General features: G+C 51.0%; 1 protein-coding gene and 1 long non-coding RNA gene across 3 annotated transcripts in view; both read left to right on the top strand.

The window, feature by feature from the left end:
* The window catches only part of Gm51929, a 29,252-nt gene extending 10,803 nt beyond the window's left edge, over positions 1 to 18,449 (top strand). The window contains exon 3 of the long non-coding RNA XR_003949796.1: positions 278 to 18,449. This is a non-coding gene — a long non-coding RNA (predicted gene, 51929). The remainder of the gene's footprint in view (positions 1 to 277) is intronic.
* Positions 1 to 25,203, top strand: part of Sdk2 (sidekick cell adhesion molecule 2) — a 290,656-nt gene that overhangs the window by 36,437 nt on the left and 229,016 nt on the right. The window lies entirely within an intron of this gene.

Raw genomic sequence — 25,203 nt, 5'->3', positions numbered from 1 at the left:
GTTCTGCACCCCCAGAAGATATGTTACCGTGTCTGCAGACACTCTGGGTTGTCACCTCTTGGAGAGGAGTATTGACTTCCCCCTCCATCAAGTGGATAAAGACCACAGGCTATGCTAAGATCCTGTAGGACACAGGGCGGCCCTGCAGCCAACTGTGGTCTAAAGTCCAGGCCATGTTGCCAGCAGTACTGGGGTGGAGAAAACTTGCTTTAGACTAACATCCTCCCTAAGGGTGTGCCAGCCCCAACAGAGGGCTCCTTGTGTGGGTTTCTTACAGTTTTTGAGACTAAGAAGAAGCCGTCCAATTCCATGTCCACGTCGTGACATCTGAAACATGAAGCTTTGCATAGGAACCGATAAAAACTTGGAAATGTTTCTTCCATCCACAAACTCATTAATTAACACCTACCAGGCGACTGCCGTCCTGCTAACTACTCGAGATTCCTAGATACTGTGAGATGAGTGTGCTCTTGGGGGCCTTGTGATGGGTGGTGTGTGGATCCCAGGAGACTGGGGAGGGGGATGGGCCCCACTCCTCTAGGCCCAGCCTCCTTCCAGGCTGAGAGCAGCCTGCTGTTCAGGGTTGCTATGCTTTGTGGTCTCTGGGCCTCTCGGGAAATTCTTGGAAGGCGGAGGCTCAAAGTCCAGCCTCGAAGGCATTAGTGGCCTGTGTTTGTGATGTGATACGAAATACTGCTAATTCCCAGCCTCAGTTTCTCAAACTTGCCCAATCTGCACCCCATCCAAGTGGTGTGAACCAGGTAGCTTGAGGCAGTGCTGAAGGCCAGAAATCCAACATAGATACGGAAAATGTGGGCTCCCTTGGGAGGCCAGCAGGTACCATTTTGTTGGCATTGTGCCGCCACTGTCATGGCTTCTCTGTCTCTGTCTCACCCCTTCTTTTTGTCTCTATGACACCATCCTTTCATGAAAGTCCATCCAATCCCCTAGTAGAGCCCACCCATCCCCCTAGGAAAACCCACCCATCCCCCTAGGAGAGCTCACCTCGTTTTAACAGCTTCTCTGTAATGAGGAGGGGCATTGGTTTCCATATGGGATAACAAAGTTGACAGGCTGGCTACACAGTTTGTGAATGGCTCCTTCTTCCACATGGCCTCCCTGGGGCTACCTCTGTTCTCTAAGGATGCCCGCCTACCTGGGCTCCTTATCAAGTTCAAGCAATGACCACAAGCCCAAATAAAGTCACATCCTGATCTACGCTGACATAAAGTTGGGGCAAATTTTATCCAGACCAGCACACTTACCCAGCAGTCCACTCAGTTAAACTCCCTTCACTAAGAAAGACAGACCCCTGGCATCCTGCTTCCTGTCCTACAGTGGACCCAAGTCTGGCTTGGGCAGAGACCAGAATGCAAAGGGAGAGCTGGCTGGATTAGCCAGTCTGAGCCGCTCCAAGGACAGAAGAAGGGTACCCAAGTGGGAGTGGAGATGGGACTGGCTGGCCTGGGGGAGGGGACTGTTTGTTTTCAGGACAATAAATGCCTCTTGATGGGTTGTGGTTTACACAGGGCCTTGATGCCAGATCGAGTTGTCTGCATTGATTGCATGGCCACAAAGCCTGTCACAGAAAGGAGAGGAACTGGCAGGGGAACCTGATGGCCTGTCCCCAGACCATCGCCCAGGCGTCCTCAGAGGTGTCGGGAAAGGTGCTGAGTGAAGATCAGAACCTGCAGGGTAGCTGCCCTAGAGAGATCCTGGGTACTCCGAGCTATGACAGCTCCGAGCTTGGGCCCTGAGGCTCCCCGCCCCCAACCCCCGTCCAGGGTGGGCAGAGGCTAGGAGGCCTATTGGGAAGGAATGTAACGAACAAATTAAAACCCTTGTTAGCAGCAAGGATAGGGCTTTGGAAGATCAAGGGAGCAGGGCTTTGGGAGACAGCCACTAATTTAATGAAGAGGATGAATTCCAGATGTGGTCTCTGGCCAGCACACAGCTGCTGTCCTTGGACACTTGGGGAGAACCCTGGACAGAGAGAGAAGGAAGCAGAAGAATCAGGCAGCCCAAGGCTAGGGTTAGCATCGTCTCTGCTTCCAGCACAAGGAACCAGTGTCAGAGAAACACAGATATCACCATATACTTGGGGCTGTCGATGCAACAACCACAGTTTGAGGAAATGCGTGGTGACGGAGCGGGGCTCCAAATGCAGCCTTGCTTCTAAGTGGATCCGTATCCTGGAAACTTCACCATCGACCGCTGATGACCCATGGGCATGGGGGTAGTCGCTCTATGTACAGATGGGGTTGCCCACTTCCTGCACTGGAAGAACTCCCAGGAACAGCTTAGAAGCCTTCAACCCCCACGCTGGAGACCACAGGCTCAGCTTCCTGGAGGATGAGAGCAAACTAGCTGCTGGGAGGGTCTGGGGAGGAGCCAGTCTGGCTCCATCCTAGGTCTAAAGGAAGGGGGTAGCTGGGGGGAGGGGAGGACACAGAGTTGAGCAGTACTTGAAGAGAGAGAGAAGACAGATGTGGGTTCATGCGCATTGCCCTCCCTTCATCCCTCTTCCTCCTCCCTCCCCTCCTTTCTCCTCCTCTTTAAGCCTTACAACATGCAAATCACAGGCCAGGCCCATGGTGTGGGAGGCAATAGTACAACATCTCCAGTCTTTGCCTTCTAGAAGCTTCTAAGCCTGCTATATGATACTGATACCAGTTAGGGAGAAAACAACAACAAAAAAAAAAAAAAAAAAAAAAAAAACAAGAGAGGTGGGCCCATCTAACAGAATGCTACACTTGCAGCTTGCTTCCTAATCAGGAAGATCTGTTCGAATTTTCACAGACTAGGTGGTAGCACACAGGCCATTTCGCTGGTCTGCCCTCAGGGACCTAGCAGCTGCGTGTGCTATCACCACTGCCACCACCAGGTGTGCCAGGTGTGTACTGTGACAAAAGGGCCCCCAGCCATTCCCCAGATCTCCTCCCAGATCTTCTCTCTGACCTCCATACACACCCTCTCCCTCCTGCCCCACCCCCCCCACCCCCACCCCCCTTTTCCTTGCCTTCATGGCTCTGCTCCTCTCTGTCTTCCGGTCTCCATGCCTCTATCCCTTCCCCAGGTCCTCACTCATCCCCCGCCATCCCCAGATACACATCTTTTGCACCAGGCCTGTTGCACAGCACACACGACATTGTATTTCATAACACACTAGGGACCTGTTTACATTTTTTACTTATGCATTTCTGGGGCTTGGGGATAGCTCAGCTGGTAGAATTCTTGCCTAGCGGGCACAAAGCCCTAAGTTGGATTCCCCAGCACCACATAAAGCAATATGCTGGCACCTAGGCCTTATCCCCAGCACTCACGAGGCAGATGCAGAAGGACCAGAAACTCAGTCATCCTGGGCTACTTACAGAATTCAAGGCTAGCCCAGGCCACATGAGACCAGTCTCAAATAAAAAAAAATTATGTTTCCTTTAATATTCATACCCAAGAGTCAGAGGCAGGCAGATCTCTATGAGTTCAAGAGGGGTAGCTGGGGGGAGGGGAGGACACAGAGTTGAGTTGCACTTGAAGAGAGAGAAGACAGATGTGGGTTCATCTCTATGGCCTGGTCTACATACCAGTTTCAAGCTAGACAAGGTTACATAGGGAGACCCTGTCTCCAATTTTGTTTTTCTTTATAAAACAAGGAAGGAAAGGGAAAGGGAGGGGGGAGAGAAAGGAGACACTTTGATGAAGAAGAAGAAAAAAAAAACAGCTGGAGCCATTGATACCCCATCTACTTTCTGTGCCCTAGAAATAAAGGTGATAGCCAGAGAGGTTCAAAACTCACACCTCCAGGCTCAGCACCCTGCCTGTGTTGTGGTGACACTGGGGTAGACGTGCCACCCCAGTGAGGCTGTTTGGAGCCTCTGCTAAGAGAACAGACCAGCTGTCCAGGCTATACCCAAGCCTCACACTTAACTGGAAGCTTCCTGTCCTGGAGGCTCATTTACTGACAGTGACGGGTATGGTGATGCAGCTTAGCAAGTGGCTTCTATAAAGAGCGGAGCCTTGTCCTCCAGGAGGGAGGAGAGATGGGCACTATCAGAGTTATGGATTTTATTGAGTCATAAGCAAAGCTGGAAAAATAAACAATTAAAGTCGGCTAAAGCACGGGGCTGCTGAGCCAGCTAGCTGACCAGCCTGTGGAAGCAGAAAAGGCCCTGACAGAGCTACCGTGGAGTATCTTTGTGACCTGACTTGGAGGAAGGCATGGGGTTAGGGAGGCTCCCATCCTCCATCTCTCTAGTCGCAGGATTAATCTCTGAATGCTGTTGGATGGCCTCAATATTGACAGTCATCAAACAGCAGGGGGTGGGGGGAGAACTCACCCACGATATGGGAGGGTATCCTCACATCCCCACCCAGGGGAGATGGGATGGACAGAAGTTCTTCCTTTGGGACATCTGTGTGTAACTCTTCACTGGGTCACCGGTTGACTAGGTAATGTCTGAGTAGCAATTAGAACCCTGTTGAACCTCTGCCCCAGGATCTGTAGCTTTAGTGAGAATATTTGGCTGTGTATGGATGCTGTAAAAGAACAAGAAACAAAACAAACAGAAACCAGACTGGAAGTGCTAGTTCACAGAGCTGTAGAGACAGGCAGGCGGAGGGAGTCTGGGAGAGGCTGCACTGGAGTTCTCAGAGCTGGGACCAGAACTGGGGACATCATGGGCCCATTTAACTCTGTGGTTCCATGCCCAGGGCCTGGTCAAAGGTCATCTATATCAGGGGGCTGGTTACTCTACTGCTTAATAACACCGAGGCCACAGAAGTTAAATCTCCGTCAGTCAGAGGGCCCTGACTGTCTGCTGACAGTCTGCTGCAAATGTGTCTCCTGCGTCCAGAATCCAGACAATGAGATATACCTGAGATGGCTTCTCCAGACCTTGCTTTCTGTCCAGTCAGACAGAGAGGATGAAGGCCTGCCTAGGCATAGCCTGAATCTCATGGGCCCTGTGACATGCAAGAGTTAAAAGTACTGAAAAAAAAATAGTCAGCAAGGAGGAATACAGAGAAGCCAAACAAACAAACCAACCAAACAAAACAAAACACATACATACACATACAGGAGAACCTGGGAATGAGTCAGCTAAGGACAAAAATGGACCCAGGTATAGTGCAGAGAAGATAAGTCAAGAGCCATTGAGCCTGGCTACCATGCTTGATACAGGGGGGGCCTAGTGAAAAGAGGAGGTAGCCCCTGGGCCCCAGGATGTACAACCAGGGTTCCCAGAAGGAAAGGCCAAGCAGGGCATAGATGGAAGCAAAGCCACCCCCCCCAAGGTCAAGGTCAGCTCCTTAGTCACAGCCAGCCTCATCTCCCTCCTCCATTCCAATGCTGCAATCTGTGCCAAGAAACTGTTGCCAGAGACCTACCATGGGGCAAGCCACTCATAAGAGTGATGAGCGGGGTGTTGGGGAGGCTGGGACCAGCCACTCTATGCTTTATCTCCATCTCCGCCTTCTGGTACTTAAGGAGCATTAGAGACAGCTGGAATCTCTGTGAGAAAGAGAGAGAGAGAGAGAGAGAGAGAGAGAGAGAGAGAGAGAGAGAGAGAGAGAGAGAGAGAGAGAATGAGAATATGAACCTGGCCACAGGCTGCCAGAACATGGCACGGGTCAGGGTAAGAATATGCCACCAGCCATCGCTTCCTATCAAAGACCAGAAGAGGAGCAGAGAAGCTAGCGTCTGCGCATAAATGGTCACACAAGCATGAGCATGTGGGTGGGTAAGATGTGCCGTGGCAGAAAATGTGTCTGCACCTCAGCCATCCTTTATGGATAAGGAAAGTAAGCCTGGCAGAGGTTAAGTGTTGTGACCTCTGTCCAAGCCAGGTGCACCAGCTCAGCCGTGTTCCCTGGGGCCAGGGGGCGGGAAGAAGGCAGCCTCCGAGTCATCCCACCCTCTCACCTAAATGTTGCTCACTGCACCAGGTGCTGTCTCTCATGTTGTCTGCCTGGACTTCCTGGTGGGCAAGTTCCAAAGCCACCAGAGTCTGTGTGGCTTCCTATCAGGCTTCTCTCTGTCAATGGGAGGCCAGCATGTCAGCACAGGCAAGATCAGAGGGGCTGCTTGGGGTATCGAGACCGGGAAACCTCTGGGCTGATAACCTCTGATCTCTGCCATATCACAGGGCTTCCCCATCAGCCCACCTGAGCCGGGTGCATAACACCTCCAGCTGCTCGGTGACTGTTCCAAATGGCAGGGAACCCAGAAGCACCTCAGCCCTTCCTTTCCTTTCCCTTCCCTTCCCTCCTATGCATTCCAAAAGGGACAAGCTCTTGCCAGGACTTCGGGGATAGAGGCCAGGCCTCCTCAGACAGCATTCTGACCCCTATCATCTAGAGCTGCCTGCATTTAACTTCCTGCCTATTCCTGAGGCTGTTGGAAGCAACTGGAACCAGCTAATGCTGGCCAAGGGCCCCAGGCCAATGTCACTGACTCCACCCCACATCAGGAGGTGGCTAGGGTCCAGACAAAGAGTTGGCTTTCCTATGTTGGCCCTCTAAACTTTTCAGGGTATGTCCTTCCCATGCAGAACTGAGGGACAAAGAGACAAGGGGTGAGAGCCATGACACTGCCTCTGCCAGAACTAATGCCCAACTCTCTGCTCCTTCTTCCCACCCGACCACAGACATAGGTCACACCTGTGGCCTTTTCTGCTCACAAGCACAGCCACACAGGTCTCAGGAACACTCCAGGACCCTTGGCACAACCTGCCTTTACCCTGGCCTACACCTCCCCAACACTTGTCTCCACCCCTTTCCTCCCTGGGTGGCTCACAGCACCCCTGTTTCTTGATCACCCACTCACTCAGCAAATGCAAAGAAAAGTCTCAGGCACCAAGCATGGGCCAGGAGCTGAGGGGTAACTAGGGACAAGACCATGCACTGATGCTATGCTCGGCACGTGACCATCTTCTGGTCAGGAGAGCCAAGAGAAGAGAAAGGTGAAATTTATATAAGCTGTATGCTGATAAGACTCAGGGAAGATGAGGGTGTGTGTGTGTGTGTGTGTGTGTGTGTGTGTGATGCACTTGTATGCTTGTTTACATAGTTGTAATGCTAGATGCAAGGTTTGAATTGTGTATTTGCATGTGTGTGCTTCTTGTCTGTTTGCATGTGTAGAGTGCATGTATTCATTTAAATGTATGTTTGTGTGTGTGTGTGTGTGTGTGTTTGTGTGTAGTCCGTGTGCATGGATTTGAGTGTGTGCGCTTTTATGCAAGTTTGCATGTGTGTAGTGCTGTGTATGGGTGTTTTTGGACATGTGTGGTTATACGTGTGTTTGTAAGTGTGCATGTGTATGGTACTGGTGTGTGCTCTTTCACTCACCCAGCTTCTAGAACACATAATGTTCTCTTCCTTCCTGCCCTGTATGGAAGCATGGTAGTGTTGCCTCTAGAGCAGTGGCTTTCAACCTTCCTAAGGTTGCGACCCTTTGATACAATTCCTCATAGTGTGGTGACCCCTGACCATAAAAGTATTTTCATTGCTACTTCACAACTGTAATTTTGATACTGTTAGTTTTGGAAACAGAGGTTTGCCAAAGCGGTGGTGACCCACAGATTGAGAACTGCTGGTCTAGCATCCCATGAAGAGGCGTTAGAGACATAGAAGGGGAGAGGGGGTGTTCTTGCCCATAAGAGATGCTGTGAATACCAGATGTGGGCCCCGTGCCGAAGGCCAGTATTCCAGCCTAATGTGACTGCCACTATGGTATAAGAGGAGTCCAGTAGCGGACCTACCATAGTGTAAGCAAATCCTCAGCGCCAGAGGCAGCAACAGAGGACAGTTCACAGATGTCCAGGAGACAGTGGAGATGGACCACAGTAAGTAGATCTGATCTGGATTAGCATCCCAGGCTTGCTTCATTACCATGAGCTGTGTGGCATCTTCTTGCCCTTGCGTTTTCCCTTCTATTAAATGGGTCACCAAAACTTCCCTTGTAAGTCCTCTATGAGAAGCCAAGAAGCCAGTGCCTTGTAAGTGACACACACCTGGACGGGCACTCGGAAAAGGAAAGGCACTGAGTATGAACTGGGAGGTTGAGGGAGGGTCTTTCCAAGGCCCTGCTGTATACCCCTCACCTCTAGGGGAAAGGAGAACAGAAGCAGACACCAGCCCACATCACAGGCCCAGGCCACTGTGCCATTTAATAACCTCTCATGCCTCGCCTCCTGGATGCCTTTCTGCTAATCCAGTTAGCACCCGCAGTGATCCGATTACTCTACTCAGTGTAAGAAACCCCAAATCTCATCATCAGGCAAATGCTCACGTGGCATGGATTGGGGGTGTTCCAGAGCAGGGGTTCAACACTGATTTGCTTCAGGGGCCAAAGTCCTCAGACACCATTCATCCTTTCCAGCCCCCTGGACACAGAGAGAGTGCTGTCTCTGTTACCCAGAATCCCAAGTGCTTACTTCACAGCATCTGGGGGACCCTCTCTGATCTATCATAATTGTCCTGGGTAGAGCCCCATAATTAGTGAAGGGGTTCAGGCTGTGGGGTGCTCCTGCAGGTACCTGACTTGCTTGGACTTTCAGGAACACCTCTAAATCCATTACTCCCTGCTGTCACTAGACATCAGTCACTTGGGAGGTCTAAGGAGCCAAGGACAGAGCCCACCCAGCCTCCTGGGAAGAAATATAGCCAGATCCAGGGCAGAAAAGGTAGACAAGACCCTGGTGCACATTTAGGGAAGTCCTCCCAACCTCTAAGTCTTCCTGATGATGCAGCAGACTCCCCTTGTCCAAGGTTTTACTTTCCATCAGCTGAGGTCAACCACAATCCAAAAACATGAAATGGAAAATTCTAGAAATAAACAGCTTACATTGTAAATAACCTTCCAGCGCAGTATATTGTTACAGTTGGCTCTTCTCTGTCATTTGGTATTATGGATAAGGGGAGACAACTGTAGGTTGAATGTGTAGGTGGGGCTGACTGAACTCAGTCCTCATGCCTGAGCAGGGGGCACAGCAGGCCGTCCCTGGATCCCCATCCCTGCTCCCATTCCACTGAGCAGGATGGTTTGGACACTTGGGTCCCAATCTTGCTGCCTCCTCTCCCCTGTCCTCCCTCCTTCCTGGCTTGGCTTAGGGTGATAGCTCCTAGAGTCCCCAGTTAGACTCCAGACAGCTATATTTCTGCTAGGCAGCTCACCAGGCAGGAAGCTGATGAGGACAGAAGGCTGGAGGGTGTCAGGGGCATAGCGAAAGGACTACCATCAGCCCTGCTTCAAAAAGAAAAAGGACCCAGATTCCACCACTCCCTCTAGGCCGGGTTCCCAACCCATTGTGACCATTCTTATCCTGTGAATTCGGCTCTTACACGTTCTAATTGCACAGGTAGAACCCTGCTGGCAGGTTCAGGACAAGCTCATGGAACCAGTCTCCCATTGTGCCCTGATAGAGACCCAAGGCCTCAGTCATTCTTAGTGGCACAGGTGACAGACAGCTACTTGCTCAGGCTTGGCTCAGGACAGCCATATGCGATTTCTTCAGGCTAGGGAGCATGGCCTTCCTCTGTGTTATGTGAGCTGGGTGGGGATGGGGGTCGGGGGAGATGAGCTGGAATCCAGGTTTCAAGCTGAGGAGACTGAAGACATCATCCTCTCCTCTTACACAGGACAGACTGGGCTGGGCTCGCTGGTGGGGCATCCTCTGCGGTCCTGGAGAGACCAAGCCTGCTCTTGGTAGCTTGCGGTCTCTAACTAAGCCTGTAGTGCATTTCCCAGGCCATGGCCACCTTCTTGCTGCCTGCTTCTCACCTGTAGGGCTCCCTGACTGTCCGAGTGGTAGCTGTCCTCAGAGACTGCTCTTTTCTCCTTAATGGTGAGAAATGAAGCAGGCCGGGGCATCATGGTGCCCTCTGCACTTGTGCCATGTCCTAGTGTAGTAATTCTCACTTCCCAATGCTAGGACCTTTTGACACAATTCCCCATGTTGTAGTGACCCAAACCATACGATCAGCTTTGTTGCTACTTAGTAACTGTAATTTTGCTATGGTTATGAATCGTAATGTAAATATTTGTGTTTCCCCACTGGTCATGGGTGACACCTTGTGAAAGGGTCTTTGGACCCGCAAAAGGCCACAGGTGAAGAGCCATTTCTCTAGTGCACTCTGATCTCCAACATCGTGGGATCCCAGCTCAGTCAGGTTCCAGGCACATTTGCACGGCCAGTAAACAAAGACTCCTCTTTTCTCTCAATGTTTTCTGTTTAAGGTGTGGGTGAATCTGGGCTCCTGGGTGCCTGAGGGCAAACTCTGGTGTCAGTCTTTATTTTTCACTTTGTTTGACACAGGGTTTCTCGTTCTGGGATGAGTGCACCAAGCTAGCCGGCCTGGAGGCTGAGGTCTCCCATCTCTGCCCTGCAACTTGCAGTATGAGAATGGGGTTGCTGATACATGCTGCGTGCCTGGTTTTATGCGAGATCTATAGATTTGAGCTCTGGTTCTTGGGCAGTAAGTGCTGTGCCTACTGAGCCATCTCCTCAGCGGAGACTAAGCTGTTAGCATACATATGCCCCCAATATTTCAGATATATTCTACATTCCACGCATACACCCCAAATCTAGTCTGTGCAGCCCCAAACCTCACAATCCAGAGGCTGGAAGAATGTATCCCTGTATCTCATATGGCTAATCTGCCAAGTCCTTTATGAAGTCTGGGACTAAAGAAGCTGGGACCTTCCTGGGAGAGGGAGATAAACAAGAAAGCAGGCATGACACCCCAAGCCATCTCCTGTTACTTGCAGATGCCTGTGACCTCAGTGGGGACTGACCTCATTCTCTGCAGCATGAGCAAAATGTGAACAAGCCCAGGGAGGATGGTCCCAGTGAGGGACACCATGCTGGGTGGAGCCCTGGGATTTAGAGTCTCTGATCACCACTGCACTATCAGAATGTCCCAGCATAATGGGGCAGGGTTTGAAGAAGCGGTCAAGAATCCTCTAGGACGGAGACAGCCACTCCACATAGTAAACGGTGCTGGGTCTCTGCCCTTGTTCTGCATGATGGGCAGAGCCAGCTCTGCCTTGCCGATATGTACCCTGCAGGACCCTTGGGCTTTCTGGCATTGTTCATTCACAGGGGCATCAAGTGCCTGGGAAGGAGGGGTTGGTTGCCAGGTTGTCAATTCTCACATATTCCTGGTACTCAGTCGCATTCACACACATGCCCAGATTCCGGGAACAGCCTCCCACCCGACCCTCCGATCCAGGCTCTCCCCTTCCATCCTTCGTGCAGACAGCTGTCCAATTCATCTCGCTAAATGTCCTCTTTCATCAAATGCCTGCCCCTTCTCAAAGGCCCCCACCGCTCCCTGGTTCCTACAGAGCCAAGGCTCTGATTGTCATCACCTTTCAGACGTCTGCATCCTCTGTTTCTGCGTTCTTGCCAGAGGCCTGGTTCCCCGCACTCCCCCCACCTCCACCCCAGGCCCTCTGGCCATTGGAAAGAGGCCACTTTCAGAGTAGAACGCACACATTTGCAGGTGCTGCTGATGACAGCTGCCTGCCTTCTCTTTAAGGCTCTCCCTCCTCCAGTCCTTTGCCGTTCACCTGATTACAGCAAGGACAAAGACATCATTAGGTGCTAATGGCACAGCACTTAGTACCTCCGAAGCACCTGTTAATCCTCAGCCCGCTGCAGGCTGACTGTTCTAACCCAGCACACAGCCAGGAGTGAGAATCCATCACGGCTCTGCCCATTTGCCACTCTGACCATTTGCCAGCTTGCCCACCCGCCTGCTCTTGGGTCCCAGTCTCCAAGGGCCAGACCAGAACTGCCAGCACCAGCCAGCACCACCTTAGAGCACTGCGAGCATAGGGAATGCAGGGGATTTTCCATATTTCTGTCAGTCTTTACCACTGCTGGATGGCAGACAGCAGTGCCCCTATTTCACCAACTGGGAAACTGAGGCTTGGGGAATAAAGGCCTTGGCTAAGACTCACAATCCTCTCGTCAATAGAATGGAATGCAGAGCCACATCTGTCCATCTGTCTGGCTTCAAGGTCATCTTCCTGGCTGCCAGCTCTTGTCTGTGTTGAACTGGCTTTCTTTCTTCAAATTTGTGATTCTGACCTATACCTCAAAGCCCAGATAGATCCCCCAAGACTCACTCTCTCACCCCCCCCCAGTGGCCTCAAGCACCTGAAACTACATTGGGAGAGACCAAAAAAAAAGACATTAAGACACTAACACATATACTGGTGTGTGTGTGTGTGTGTGTGTGTGTGTGTGTGTGTGTGTGTGTCTGGACAGTAATCTTTCCAGCGCTGAAGGATCCAGTTCTTAAACATCCTACAATCTTCCTATCGTTCAGTGGTAAGGCTGGATTAAAGAGGAGTATACAGTAGTCACTGACTAGAAAGACTAGGGAGTCAAATCGTTGCAGCATCTTGCTTTAATGAATCACTGCATACAACCAAGCCTCTCTCTGCTGTCATACTGTGTGCAGCATGAAGGGGTTAATCAGCCACCCTAGTTTCTTTAGCTCCAGTTCTAATCCTGTCCTTCCACTCCACTGGGGTCCTTCGACAAGGTCTCTGTCCTCCTCCTCTGACAAAGAGATCACTGAGAGAGCTCACTTGAAGAAGTCTGTACTAGAGCAGGATGTGGGCTGACCTGTGTGCAGCATCTGTCACTCAGAGAGCTCCCTTGGGGCTCCCTGTGCCGAGGCTCCCCCATGGAACCACACTGTCCTGGCCTATAAGGGCTCTACAGGGTCTATAAGGGTCTGTGGCGTTCCACCTCCCTCTAATGTGAGTTACAAGGTACCCCAGCCTCAACCCTGCTGCTCTTTGGGACCAGAGCATCCTGGGAAACTATTGTAGCAACTGAAATATCTTTAGACATTACCAAATTTCCCCTGGGGCCAAAGTGAGCCCTGATAAAAACCAGTACCTGACACCTGGACCTCCAACCTAAGGGCACACTAATGCCTCCTGGAAGATTCTTTAAACCTCACACTCCTGAGCCCCACCCCCAGAGGTCCAGCCTTCCTTAGGGAGTCCACAGGACCCTGCTTTGAGAACTACTGTCCAGGTGTCTTATGAACACAGCGTCAGGCAGTAGAAAGGTAAGGTACCGAGCTGAACCCCTGAACAGAGAGACCTGACTCCCTGGGAGTGTGCAAGATTGGAGACTAACTCAAGACTGACAGATTAGCAAGAGTCATAGACTTAAAGGCTAGGGAGAACACCGTGAAGGGAGGCAGCTGTGTGCTTAGAAGGAGCCTATTCAGGAAAATAGACGAAGGCCGATCCAGAGAGGTCAGATAGAGGGGTTAGGCGGCTGAGGAGGGTTGTTTGCAGAGGAGCTCAGGGCTAGACGGCTCAGAGCCAGATGGAAAAGTATATTGCCTGGAGCCAGCAGAGCCCTCAGTAGACCGCTCTACCTGAATGGAGAGCCATCAGCTCTAGAAGTGGCTGAATGTCTCATCTGTGAATGGCCAAATGAGTCTGGCCGTGGCAAGCAGAGATAATGTGCAAAGATACCCCTAATCATCGAGCCAGGGGACAGAGATAGACACGCACCCGCAGCTGCTCAGGAGAGCAGCATGCTCAGTGACCCAGGAGACAGGCGTGCCGTGCGTAGCCCCGGGGCAGTGGCAGTGCAGTCACTTGGCAGCTGCACAGTGGGGCTGGCTGGCTGCAGTGGCTTGAACCAGCTCTGCCCTGACACAAATGGCTCTGGGATCCACTTCTAGCCTGTGGCTTGGGGACACACAGCCAGGCCAAAACTTAGTGGTAAAATCAAGCCAGCTGGCTCAAGGGGCCTATCCCAATGACCCCCCAGACTCCACATCCCAGAGACAGAATTTCAAAAGCCAGAATTTGAAGCAGAGACTACGCCGACTTGTGGCTAGCTGGGATGCCCCTGTGTGAGTTACAGACGAGACAGTCTCTTCCCTAGCAGCTAGAAACCAGACACAGTCCTGAACCTGTTGCTTGGGACATTTTATCTCTCACTCTAGAGCTGTAAGAGACATTTTCTCCCCTCCTGTACGGAAGAGGAACCAGAGAGTCGGGGTGGCTGTTGGGAAAGCGACTGAGCTGGAATTCCATCCAGACCCACCTCTGAAGACCGTGTTAAATGTGGCTTTTCTGCCTCTTAACACGGCGTTTATGTTCCCTCCACATCCCCTCATAGAGATGTCATGAGAATCAGACAGGACAGATCTGAGCATTACAACTCTGAGATTGTAATCACAGTCACAGAAGTCCCGAGCCTTCTGCTCTCAAGAGCCAGACGTGCTTGCCTCCAGACATCAGGAGAGACGTTTCAGCCAGCCTGGGCAGGGGCTGAGGCTGGGGCTGGGTCTGAGAATCAAATTGGGGTGTCCCCCAAAACAGGTCCTCACCCACCCCCACACAGTGTGCTGAAGCATCCAAAATTAAATTTCATGCCTGGCTGCACAGAGATACCAACTCAGCCCCGTGTGTTTACGGCTCGAGGAGGAGATAAGATTTGATTAAGAAGGCCGCTATTAATTTATGGAGTACGCCGGCGCGGAGGGAGAGGCTGCTTTTAATTAATAGCCAGAAGGAGTTTACGCTTTTGGTCTCAGCAAGGGGGAGAGGGCTGGGAGGCTCGACAGAGGATGAATTGATCCAGACACACTCTCACCTTCTCTCTGAAGAGGATATAAATAAATAAAGGCAATGGGTGGGAAGGAGAGAAGCAGGCCGTTCTGGCTCCAGAGAATGGCAGGTAGGCTGGAAAGCCAGCCGGCAGTGGGGGAGAAACGAGAGGATGTAGGAAGAGGAAAGGGAAGAAGGGGGAGAAGGAAGGAAGAAAGTGGAAGGAGGAGGTAGGAGGAGGAGAAGGGAGGAGGAGGAGGAGGAGGAGGAGGAAGAGGAGGAGGAGGAAGGAGAAGGTCTAGAGGGAAGGGAAAGAGAATTCAGTTTACAAAGTAAGTCTTTACAAGTATGACCTTGCCCTGGCTTTCCCACAGCCCCGGGAGGCAGACAGATAGTCAATTCTAGAATAACACGAGCCAGGGGGAGGGGAGAGGATGCAAACTTCTCAGAAGAGGCTCCAATGGCTGTTTCAGCTCCCTTCTGCAACATCGATGCTACCATCCAGATGTCGTTCCTGCCACCCACCTCTTGTCCCTGCATGTGTCGGACTCTACAGGGATGGCTGTAGATGTGCCCATTTAGTAGGGGTGAAACTCTGATAGGTCCACTTGGTGCCTATGGAAGGTGCTTGAGTGCCCCCACCCCAAACACACACACAGAGGAAATGGCAGAGTAGATGCTCAGAGCCACAACAATGCTCACGTGGATCCTTACCTGGCTTATAGCTACTAACACACTGTAAAGGCTGAGCGTAAACAGTCTATTGCTTGGGAACCCTGACAGTGTGTTTTGTACAGACAGAACTTGGGAAGTCGTTTTTCATCTGACGCCGGTTGTCAGTCACTGGGCACAGAGCATGTGGGTACAAGACAAGGGGCGGGCTCTGTGTACTTCTGGTCTTAATCTTATATTAGACAAGAAATGTGGGATTTGGAGAAGCCTAGTGGCTTAACAAGGGCAAATAATTGTTGAGCAGAGTCACCTTCTCTATTACACTGTCTAGGCTCAGAGGGAGGAGACCTTTGCTTATTCAGGCTTCAGGGAGTGGCTGCTGAGAAGAGAGCAGCCAGGCTTGGTGGAGGGTTGGGAGGGCAGGAATCCCTGGGAAACTGAGCCTGCACACCCTGCCTGGTTGGGGGAGCTCTGGCCCTGGGCCTGGCCTGCCCGTTGTTTTCCATTCCCAACACACCACACATGGAACTTACTCTTACAGAGTTTGAGATCTGAAAGGAACTCCGAGACTCTTTAGTTGATTGGTGCTCAGAGTGTAACACACAGACTGGCAGAACCAGCACTACCCAGCCACATCCGAGTGCCGGGGCAGGCCCGAGGAACTGCTATACAACAAACCTTCTTGGTGATTCCCTCTGCCAGTCTCTTGAAAGCAGACTCCATTTTACAGACGGTGAGACTGAGGCCCAAAAAGACCCCCCTGAGTGTCCCAAGAGTATAAAACTTGATGGCAGACGTGGTAGGAACTAGTCTTGGACAGACTACTAACTCTCAGCTCAGTGACATTTGTGCAGATTAAACCTTATTAGCTGCTTCCCTGGCTGTGCCAAAATACCCAACAAGAAACAGCTAAAGGGAGGAAGGATTTATTTTGGCTCGCAATGTGAGGGCACGGTCCATCATGGTGGCTATGCATGGGGACAGGTGCTGGGAGCAGCTACGCGTGTGACAGGAAGCAGGAAAAGATGGAGGCTGGTACTCAGCTCAATTTCTACTTTTTTGCAATGATCCGAGCCTAGGGGATGGTGCTACCCTTAGGCACGGAAGGTCTTCTCATCTCACTTAACCTAATACAGACATTCCCTTACAGACATGCCTGGCTGTTTGTCCTCTGGCCATTCTAGATTCTATCAAACTGGTAGCCAATGGCAACCATCACAGCCCCCAGCAGAATGCCAAGGAAAGGGCATACGAACCAGGCAGGGCTGGCTTCAGATCACAGCTTCTAGCTTCATGGCTCTGTGTATGTTTCTCAGCCTCTTTGTGTATTAGCTTCCCACGTCTTAAGTGTCTGAGCACCCTCGGCAAGCTGGCACCACAGAGTGCCAGGCAGGGTGACAGCAAGAAGCCAGCACTAGGTCACTACTCCACAATGCCTTTGGGACAGAGCAGGAGTGAGTTCTGAGCAGAGTAGACTTTCCTCTGTCCCCTTCTTCCCGTCTTTCATCTTCCCTCAGATGCTGGCTTCTAATCAGCGGTGACCACAGATGAGCGGTCGTCAGCATCCATCACTGCCAGCAAATCGCCAGGTGTCAACCTCTGAGTCCCTGCTGCTAAATCACTCTGTGCTCTGTGACGGAGATTGGAGACCAGAAACCAAAGCCAGGGATATGCTAGTGGGAGGACAGGAAGGGACTGTGATCGAAATGAGAGGCCCAGTTTCTGTGCAGAGCATGACACATGTGGGGAAACTGAGGCTCAGAGAAGACATGTGGTACCCAAAGTCCACATTATAGGCTCTGGCAGAGCTAAAAATGAACTCTGCCTTGAATCACTCACTGACTCAAGGTCCCTGTCCCCAGGGTGTCTAGCAAACACATACTATTCCATGAAATACTACCATGCTGAGGCCAGCCCCATGCAGAGCCCCATCTAAGCCTGACGACAGAACAGTGTAGAGGTAGACCTATCCTATCCTATCCTCCAAGGGGGTTGTGGGTCTCTTAAGAGAAGGTAAGAAGATGCCCTTTTTGGGCACAGAGCATCTGTGTCCAGGATATACTAGCAGAGTGAGCCCACTCCACCCTATTCTACCAGCAGCCTCTTGGGGTAGGATAGCTCTGTGTATGGACACCTCACCTGACCCATCCTGGGCCTCTGACTCCTACCTATACCACACCTGGGGGTTGCTGGCTACCCATTCTATAACTGGGAGTGAGTGGGACAGATTCCCCATGGCCATTCCCAGCTACCCAGCTCTCCCAATAGCCACCATGTAGGGGCTTCCAGCTTTGGGCACCACGTCTTTTCATTGGCCTGCAATGCCAATGAAACTCTGGTCATCCTGCAATGGCTAAATCCCTGCCTCCCCAGCCCCTCCGAGCCACCTCTATGAAGCAATCCAGGTGTCTTTCCTGGCTGCAGCCTGTCCACTGAGGTCCAGTCTGCATGCCGAAAGGGACCAATCCCCACTGACACACAGAGGTCACAAGTGTGAGTAGCATTTCCCAACCCTTCCCCACCTCATCTGTATGCTCTCTTATGACAGGACCCCTGGTCCTGAAGGGGAGAGTCACAGACAAGTGAGGAGGAGGCCACCCCTGCCCTACTCCTCTTGGTGTGTATGTAACAATCTGAGTAGCCTCAGTTTGTCAGCAGAGGTGAGTCCAGGCAAGGCACAGGGCACAGGTAGCCCTGTCTTTCTTCCTCTCCAGTTAGCCAGCCTTCCTCTTTGCCTTTAGGGTGAGGGAGACTGGCTGTGCCTTAAGGAAGGAAATGGGATTCTTCATATAGACTGGGAAACTGAGTCCAAAGAACATCAGCCCACCTGCATAAGGGACAACCTATACCCACTGTTCGATGTGCTCACTCAGAGCAGGAAAAATGTGGTCAAGGTTCCTGCGAGGTTAGGTGGATCAACCACAGGGTTCTATCCTTCATCCCATGAGTATTTATTAAGTGACCCCTGGTGCTGTGAAGACAGAGACAGGCAAGAGATCGCCCTGGTTTAGAGGGAGAGAAAAAGATTATCTTAACACTTATTTGAGCAGTAGAGGAAGTGACAGGTCTGACGATAGTCACCAATGGATCCATGACCTAGAATCGGGGGCAGGATTGGGGATCTTCCCAAAGGAGGCATCGGTTCAGATGACCCCTAAAGGATATATGTAGGGGTCAGCAGACAAAATTAAAAGATAGTTGTCCAGACAGAATTAGTAAAGGTGTTAGGGTAGACAGTGGGAAGCTAACTATATCGGGAAAGGGGGCTGAGAGAAAATTAGTAAGAATGCTATACTCTGAGGGGCTCATGGATGCGGGGGTGTGACAAACCGATGAGACAGACATGAACGTCCCAACCATACCTGTGGCCGTCATGTGATCATATAGTGTTGGGGAGAATGGCCGCCTAGAAGGCTTTCTGGGAAGATAAATCTAGACTGCGTTTAAAGAGTAGAAGGTTACCTCCCCCAAAGGGGAGTGGCTCTGTTCTGTTCTGGAGACAACAGGCAAGAGGTGTTACAGAAAGACAGTTAAGGTCAGAGTCTCGCCTGGCAGTGAGGTGGCTGGGACAGACTTGGTCAGGGTCAGGAATGGACGGGTGCAGGCCATCTCCCCAGAGCCTTGTCCCTTGGATGTCACCCTTTCTGGCTGGGAGGCTGGCGGGCTTCTGCATTATTAATAGTGACACACAGTAAACATTTTGATAATTGTCACAGCCACAGGCTCTGCGAGTCAGCACCAGCTGTTACCAGCAAGAAGAAAATGCGAATCGCTGGTGCCTGTGCACCAGGCGCCCCGCTCTCTGCTTTATTCCTTCCTGCCCCTCATCAGTCAAGTGTATCCTGCTTCGGCCTGAAATGGGATGCTTTAGGGATGCAGGGGAGAGACACTCCCCACCCAGCCCCAGAGAAAGAGCTCAGCCAGGCTCTGTGACTCCCTGAGTGACAGTCCCCGATAGGTTATGCTGCCCTCTCTAAATAACACCATCTCCACCCCACCCATAGCCCAGTGTCCACTGCACAAAGGAAGCCCTGCCCTGTTGAAAGGCCCCAAGTCAAAGAGGGGTAGGCACAGGGGGACCTTCTTGTGGGAGAAGAAGGATTTCTTCCTCCTGGCGTTCTTGGACAACAGCCCCTTACAAAGCTGACATTCTGGGAGTGTAACTTCCCTAGATTGGGTAGATACACTGGGTGGATGGTGCCTGGTCCATGGGTTTCCTGTGAGCCAATGGATGTTATCCTGGGTGAGGAGGCCAGGCTACGTGATGGGACCACCCATGACGGAAGGTTGTGCGGCAGTGTGTTTACTAGATCTAACCTGAATTCTGTGGATCAGAACTAAGGCCCTGAGGCATGGAAGTGAGAGGTTTGGGAAATGGCAAAGGAAAGTTGACATGGCCTCAGGAGCGATTCTGCGAACCCAGCTAAGGCTCAGCGGTGGCTTCTGGGGCTGACTGAGGCCGGCAGGGCTCAGAGCAGCATGAGAGCCTGAGGCATCAGGGGACTGGCTAACGGGGCTCTTTTCCATCTCCCCTCCTCAACTGCATGTGCCCTCTTCCTCCACAGTACTTTGCTTACAGAGCATAAGCATTTAAAGGTGAAAGTATTGAGACTCCCTTAAACGGAGTATGGGCCATGCAGCCTCGGGTCTATGTGCCTGGCTTGTTCTCCAGGAGCCTCTGTGTTGCAGAGAAGTGAGCTGTAGTCAAAAGCACTACTCTCATGAGGGAAGAGACGGGCAGGGACCCGGCTCAGGCCCAACTACAGTACAGAGCTGAAGGGGTGTGTGTGTGTGTGTCTGTGTGTGTGTGTGTGTGTGTGAGTGTTTGTGTGTGTGTAAGTGAGTGAGTGTGTATGTGTGTGTGTATGTGTGTGTGTGTGAGTGAGTGAGTGTGTGTGTGTGTGTGAGTGTGAGTGTTTGTGTGTGTGTAAGTGAGTGAGTGTGTATGTGTGTGTGTGAGTGAGTGAGTGTGTGTGTGTGTGTGTGAGTGTGAGTGTTTGTGTGTGTGTAAGTGAGTGAGTGTGTATGTGTGTGTGTATGTGTGTGTGTGTGAGTGAGTGAGTGTGTGTGTGTGTGTATGTGTGTGTGTGTGAGTGTTTGTGTGTGTGTGAGTGAGGGTGTGTGTGTGAGTATGTGTGTGTGAGTGAGTGAGTGTATATGTGAGTGTGTGTGTGTGTTTGTGTGTGAGTGTGTGTGTGTGTGTGAGTGAGTGTGTGTGTGAGTGAGTGTGTGTGTGAGTGTGTGTGTGAGTGAGTGAGTGTGTATGTGAGTGTGTATGTGTTTGAGTGTGTGTGTGTGTGTGTGTATGTGTGTGTGTGTGTGTGATCTATCATGTGGCAAATTGTAATGGGATTTTCTCATTGAGGGAACATGGGAAGGAAGCAGGGCTTCATAGGAGAATCTGCTACTGGGCAGGTTCGTGGAAGGCTTCTGGATTTACTTTTTTGTTTTGTTTTGTTTTCTTCCCAAGGCAATCCTAAGAGAGAGTTGTTTCTTGATGTCCTAGAGGCTGGAAGGCCAAGACTAGAGTGTAGTAGGCTTAATTTCCTCTGATACTCTTAGTGGCTTGCAGATGGGTACTTCCTCCCCGTGTCCTCCACCAATCAGATGGTCCCTCTGTGCTTGCCAATTCTGCTCTCCCCTCCCCCACCTTCCCTGATGGCAATGGACCATTGTTGTAGGCTTTAGGATGCTAGGCCAACTCTGCGACACAGCTACATCCCTAGCCTTTGTTTTTCTAAGATGGTGGATTGCTGTGTAAGTAGTTTGAGCTGTTTGGGAACTCAAGATCTTCTTGCCTCAGCCTCCCAGAGTACTGCGATCACAGGCATGCATGAGTAGACTCAGATCAAATCACTCCTTATAAAGACACTACCACCCCCATGAATTGGGGTCCCTTCTAGTGATTTCTTCAGACTCCTCATCCAAATCCAGACGCATCAGGGACTAGAACTTCTCGTGAATTCAGGGGCCACGGTTCATTCCACGGCAGTGTCCCAAGAGGAAGTGCCATTTGGGCCAAGATGTAAAACAGTGACTTTAAAATCAGTGGCAGAAAGGGAAATCTCCAAACAGGTGAGCACTGTCTGAGAAGCCTCTGGGGTAGCTGGGGGTAGGTGAGGGGATGGAGCAAGATCCTAGAACATGGTGCCCATGGAGAAGGTGCCTGTGGGCTTTGGTGGGAATTGTAGTTTCGGATCCAAGTGCCTGTAGCTGATGTAAAAAAGATGGCCGTAAAAAAGATGGCCGATCTCCTTGACTGTGGGTTGACAGAAGCCTGGGGGTGTGGGAGAAGTCAAGTGAAGGAGAGCAGAGCGGGATGGCAGCCGCTGGGCCTGCACCTGGACCTTGTGATGTATAACGTATAAGATCACAGCGAAGGAAGTAGAAACATGGATGGGAACATTGTGGGGTCTAGGGGTGTTGGGATAGCTCTTATCCTTCTGCCTTGCCAGTGGAGAATGCCTGATCGAGAGGTGCACCCCGAGTTGGACAACCCCAGGATGAGGACATTGGGGGTACCCAGTGATGAGTATACAGTGACTCTTGTGCCTTGGAGATGTGCTGTGATGAGAGATAAGTGAGGGCACTGAGCAGAATGTAAATTTCAGAGGAGCCAACCACACAGAGACCACTTTCTCACCTCCCTGCTTCTTCTGCATCTAGGCCACTGTGAGGACTGTCCGTCCAGGTCATCCAGGACGCCCACTCTATTTTACAGCACTGTGATTTAGACCCATTCAGAGAAGGATGGGCGGCTTCTCCTTTCCACTAAACTCAGTTCTGGGGTCCCTAGCTTCTGCCCACACCTCCTCAGTAATGCTTTCAGAATCTTTGTAGAGTAAATAGGCATCGAGTGATGGAATCTGTCCCCAAAACTCCAATACCAATAGACTTAAGCATCTTTTGTATACACTCAACAGAAGCATTTATAGGCCTCTGGAAAGCACTCAGCCCACAGCTAATGGTGGTTTGGACATCCTTGTTTCTCTCTCCCATGGCCCTTAACTCCAATTCTATCTCCCAGAGACCACTTACAGGACCCTCATTCCAAAGCTCTTTAGGAGTCCCGCCTCCTTTCCTACTCATGTCTTGCTGCAAGGGATATAATACTTCTCAAGGCAGCACAGGTAAGGCTGGGATGGAGCCCAGAGAGATGTATGGCAACCCAGTGTCCTCAGATTGCTCAGTGACCTCCACTGCTCAGAGGTCATGGCGCATCCCTATTACCTTAACCTGGTGTCCTTGGGGCCATGGAAATGAAGGCTAATTCTCAGGACTGCACAGAAGGTCTGGAGGCCACTGGGCATATTAGTGGCATCGTGGGGTTGCCAGCCAGCATGAAGCAATGTAGTTAAGGCAGAGGTTATAGCCATGACTGTAAAAATTTGCTGCCAGTGACAGTTGGACAAAGTCCAACAAGGCAAAGAAGACCTACACTGTGGCCTATAAGAAGGGAAAGGAGACATGTTTGGTCTCTAGGAGACTGAGCTGGCCAGCATCTGCAGAGTTTATAATGTAGGACCTTCAAGTGTTAGAGCTGGCAAGGTACCCAGAAGATAATATCCACCCTCCTCGACCCAGAAGATGCAAGCAGCCAGCAAAGTTGGCCTAGCATCAACGCTGGATCATGACTTCCATCATGAGGTCACATTAAAGCCTACAGGGCCGGGGTGGAGAGACAATTCCGCAAGTCATGCGCCTTCTATGTAACCATGAGGACCTGAGCTCAGGTCCCCAAAGCCACATAACAAGCGGAACAAGAGCAGTAGATAGGCAAGACACTAAAAACTCGGGCCTGACTGAACACAGATAGCCAAGACGCTAGAAACTCGGGCCTGGCCTTGGAGGGGTTTCTGTTTGTCTCATAAACCTTAGTCGGGGATTTTTTTTTTAACCTTACAGTACTTTTGCTTACATTATAGTTCCTGGTTTTTGCATTTTTATGGGAGTCCTGTATGTGCAAATGTGTGCGCCTCCAAATCTGTCAAATCTGTAAGTGCTTCTTGTGCTTTTTCTTCAGCTCTTTTTTCCCCTCCCTGATCATTTGTTTGTTTTTATCCTATTCCGGTTTGTTCGTTCTTTATTTTATTTTTAGGTGCCTGTTTGTTTTCTAATGAGAGAAGACGAGAGGGATTTGGTAGATTTGAGTGGGTGGGGAGTTGGGAAGGATCTGGGTGCAGTTAGGGGAGGGGAAACCATAATCTGAATATGTTACATGAAAAAAAAATATTTTCAATGAGATGAAATGAAAAGAAATAAGAAATCTGAACTTGGTGGCTGCACTTGTGATCCTAGTGCTGGAGGCAGAGACAGGAGGACCGTGGGACTCCCCCGGGCAGCCTAATCTGTTTGCCAAGCTCCAGGCCAATGAGAGACTGTCTTACAAGACAAAGTGGATGGCTCCTGAAGAGTAACATCCAAATCCAAAGTCATTCTCTGACTTACACACACACACACAAACACACACACACACACACACACACACACACACACACACTCACAGAGTTTTCAGAAGCCAGGATATTCTGCTATCTCTAAGCACCAGGGATGCTTCTGGCTAACTTAAGCCTACGGTGCAGGTCTTGAAGGGTCACAAGCTCAGTGCTTGCTGCAGGCTGCCACCTAGAAGGCACAGGTGAAATGGCCTCCCTAGTCCTCCAGCCCTAACAGTCCCTTCTGCTCCCCCTCCCCGCCCCCGCCCCAGGTCCCCTGGGCTGACACCAGTACTCCCTGACCTGCCCAGATCTTCTGCAGGTTTCCTACCGGGAACTTCCTCCCATCTGTAGGATACATCTTTAGAGTATTCTTTCCATCCTTAGGGTATCACCTGCTCCATCCTGGGGACAACCATCTTCACCCTCTTGCCTTGAGCAAGTTCTGTATTCATCTGTGCCTCAGAATCCCAGATACTTCCTTTTGCCTAGGGCACTTAGCAGATGTTCTGACCTCCAGTGAATCTTTCTCCTCCATCTTGCCCATTCATCTTGTCCGGTTCCTCCCCCTGTGCCCCCATTTCATTCCCAGGATGGGGTGGGCCCACAGTGCTCTTTGCCATGTGTTTCTTTACCCCCATGAGTCTGCAAGCCCCTGGGATCCAGGTCTCACTCCCTGTAAACCCCAGCCCCCAGATCTCATTCCTATTCCTCTCCCGGGCCCGACATGGCTGTGCTGCAGGCGTCTGGGTGCACGCTCTGTCTCCCACGCCAGGATCAGCTCCTCGAGCACAGCGGTTGACTATTCATCTTTAATTCCATAATTACAAAGACAACAATCCTATCGCGCCTGCCAAGTGCCAGGCACAGTCCTGAGTGCTTTATACATATTAACTCGTTTAATCCTGACCCTGCTGGGGAAGGCAGATGTGATGATGACCCTGGTCTACAGGCATAGTAGAAGCACACACAAGGGGTGAAATGACATGCGTGGCAGTCTCTGTGGCCAGAGAAACGGGGCTTTAGCTCCACAGGGGGTCTCTTCCAGTGTGCCTGGGTTCAAAGTGACTTCTGAGGTCTGTGGAGTAACTAAGACGGATGCAGGGTCTGTGAGGGAGATAACTAGAGTATAATCTTCTAGTATAAGATTGATTTCAGGTCCAGTTAGAGCTCAGCCAGGTGTGTGTGTGTGTGTGTGTGTGTGTGTGTGTGTGTGTGTGTGTGTGCATGCATTTGTCTGTCTGTCTGAGTCTGTGTGCCTGTATGCAGAAGTCAGAAGTCAGCGTCAGCTATTGTTCCTCACAATATCGTCCTTCCTATTGCTTGAAACATGAGCTCTCACTGACCTGGAGCTCCTGAAACAGAACCTGTGAACCTCAGAGCCCCATCTGTTGCTACCTCCCTAAGGTGGGGTTACAAGGGTGTACCACCATGCCTGGCTTGCTTTTATTTATTTATTTATTTGCTTACTTACTTACTTATCTTTTAAAAAGCAGGTCCTAGGGA

The sequence above is a fragment of the Mus musculus genome, chromosome 11, assembly GCF_000001635.26.
Source record: "Mus musculus strain C57BL/6J chromosome 11, GRCm38.p6 C57BL/6J".
Taxonomy (NCBI): Eukaryota; Metazoa; Chordata; class Mammalia; order Rodentia; family Muridae; genus Mus; species Mus musculus.
Note: the sequence above shows the minus strand (reverse complement) of the source record. Positions and strands in the feature narration are given on the sequence as shown.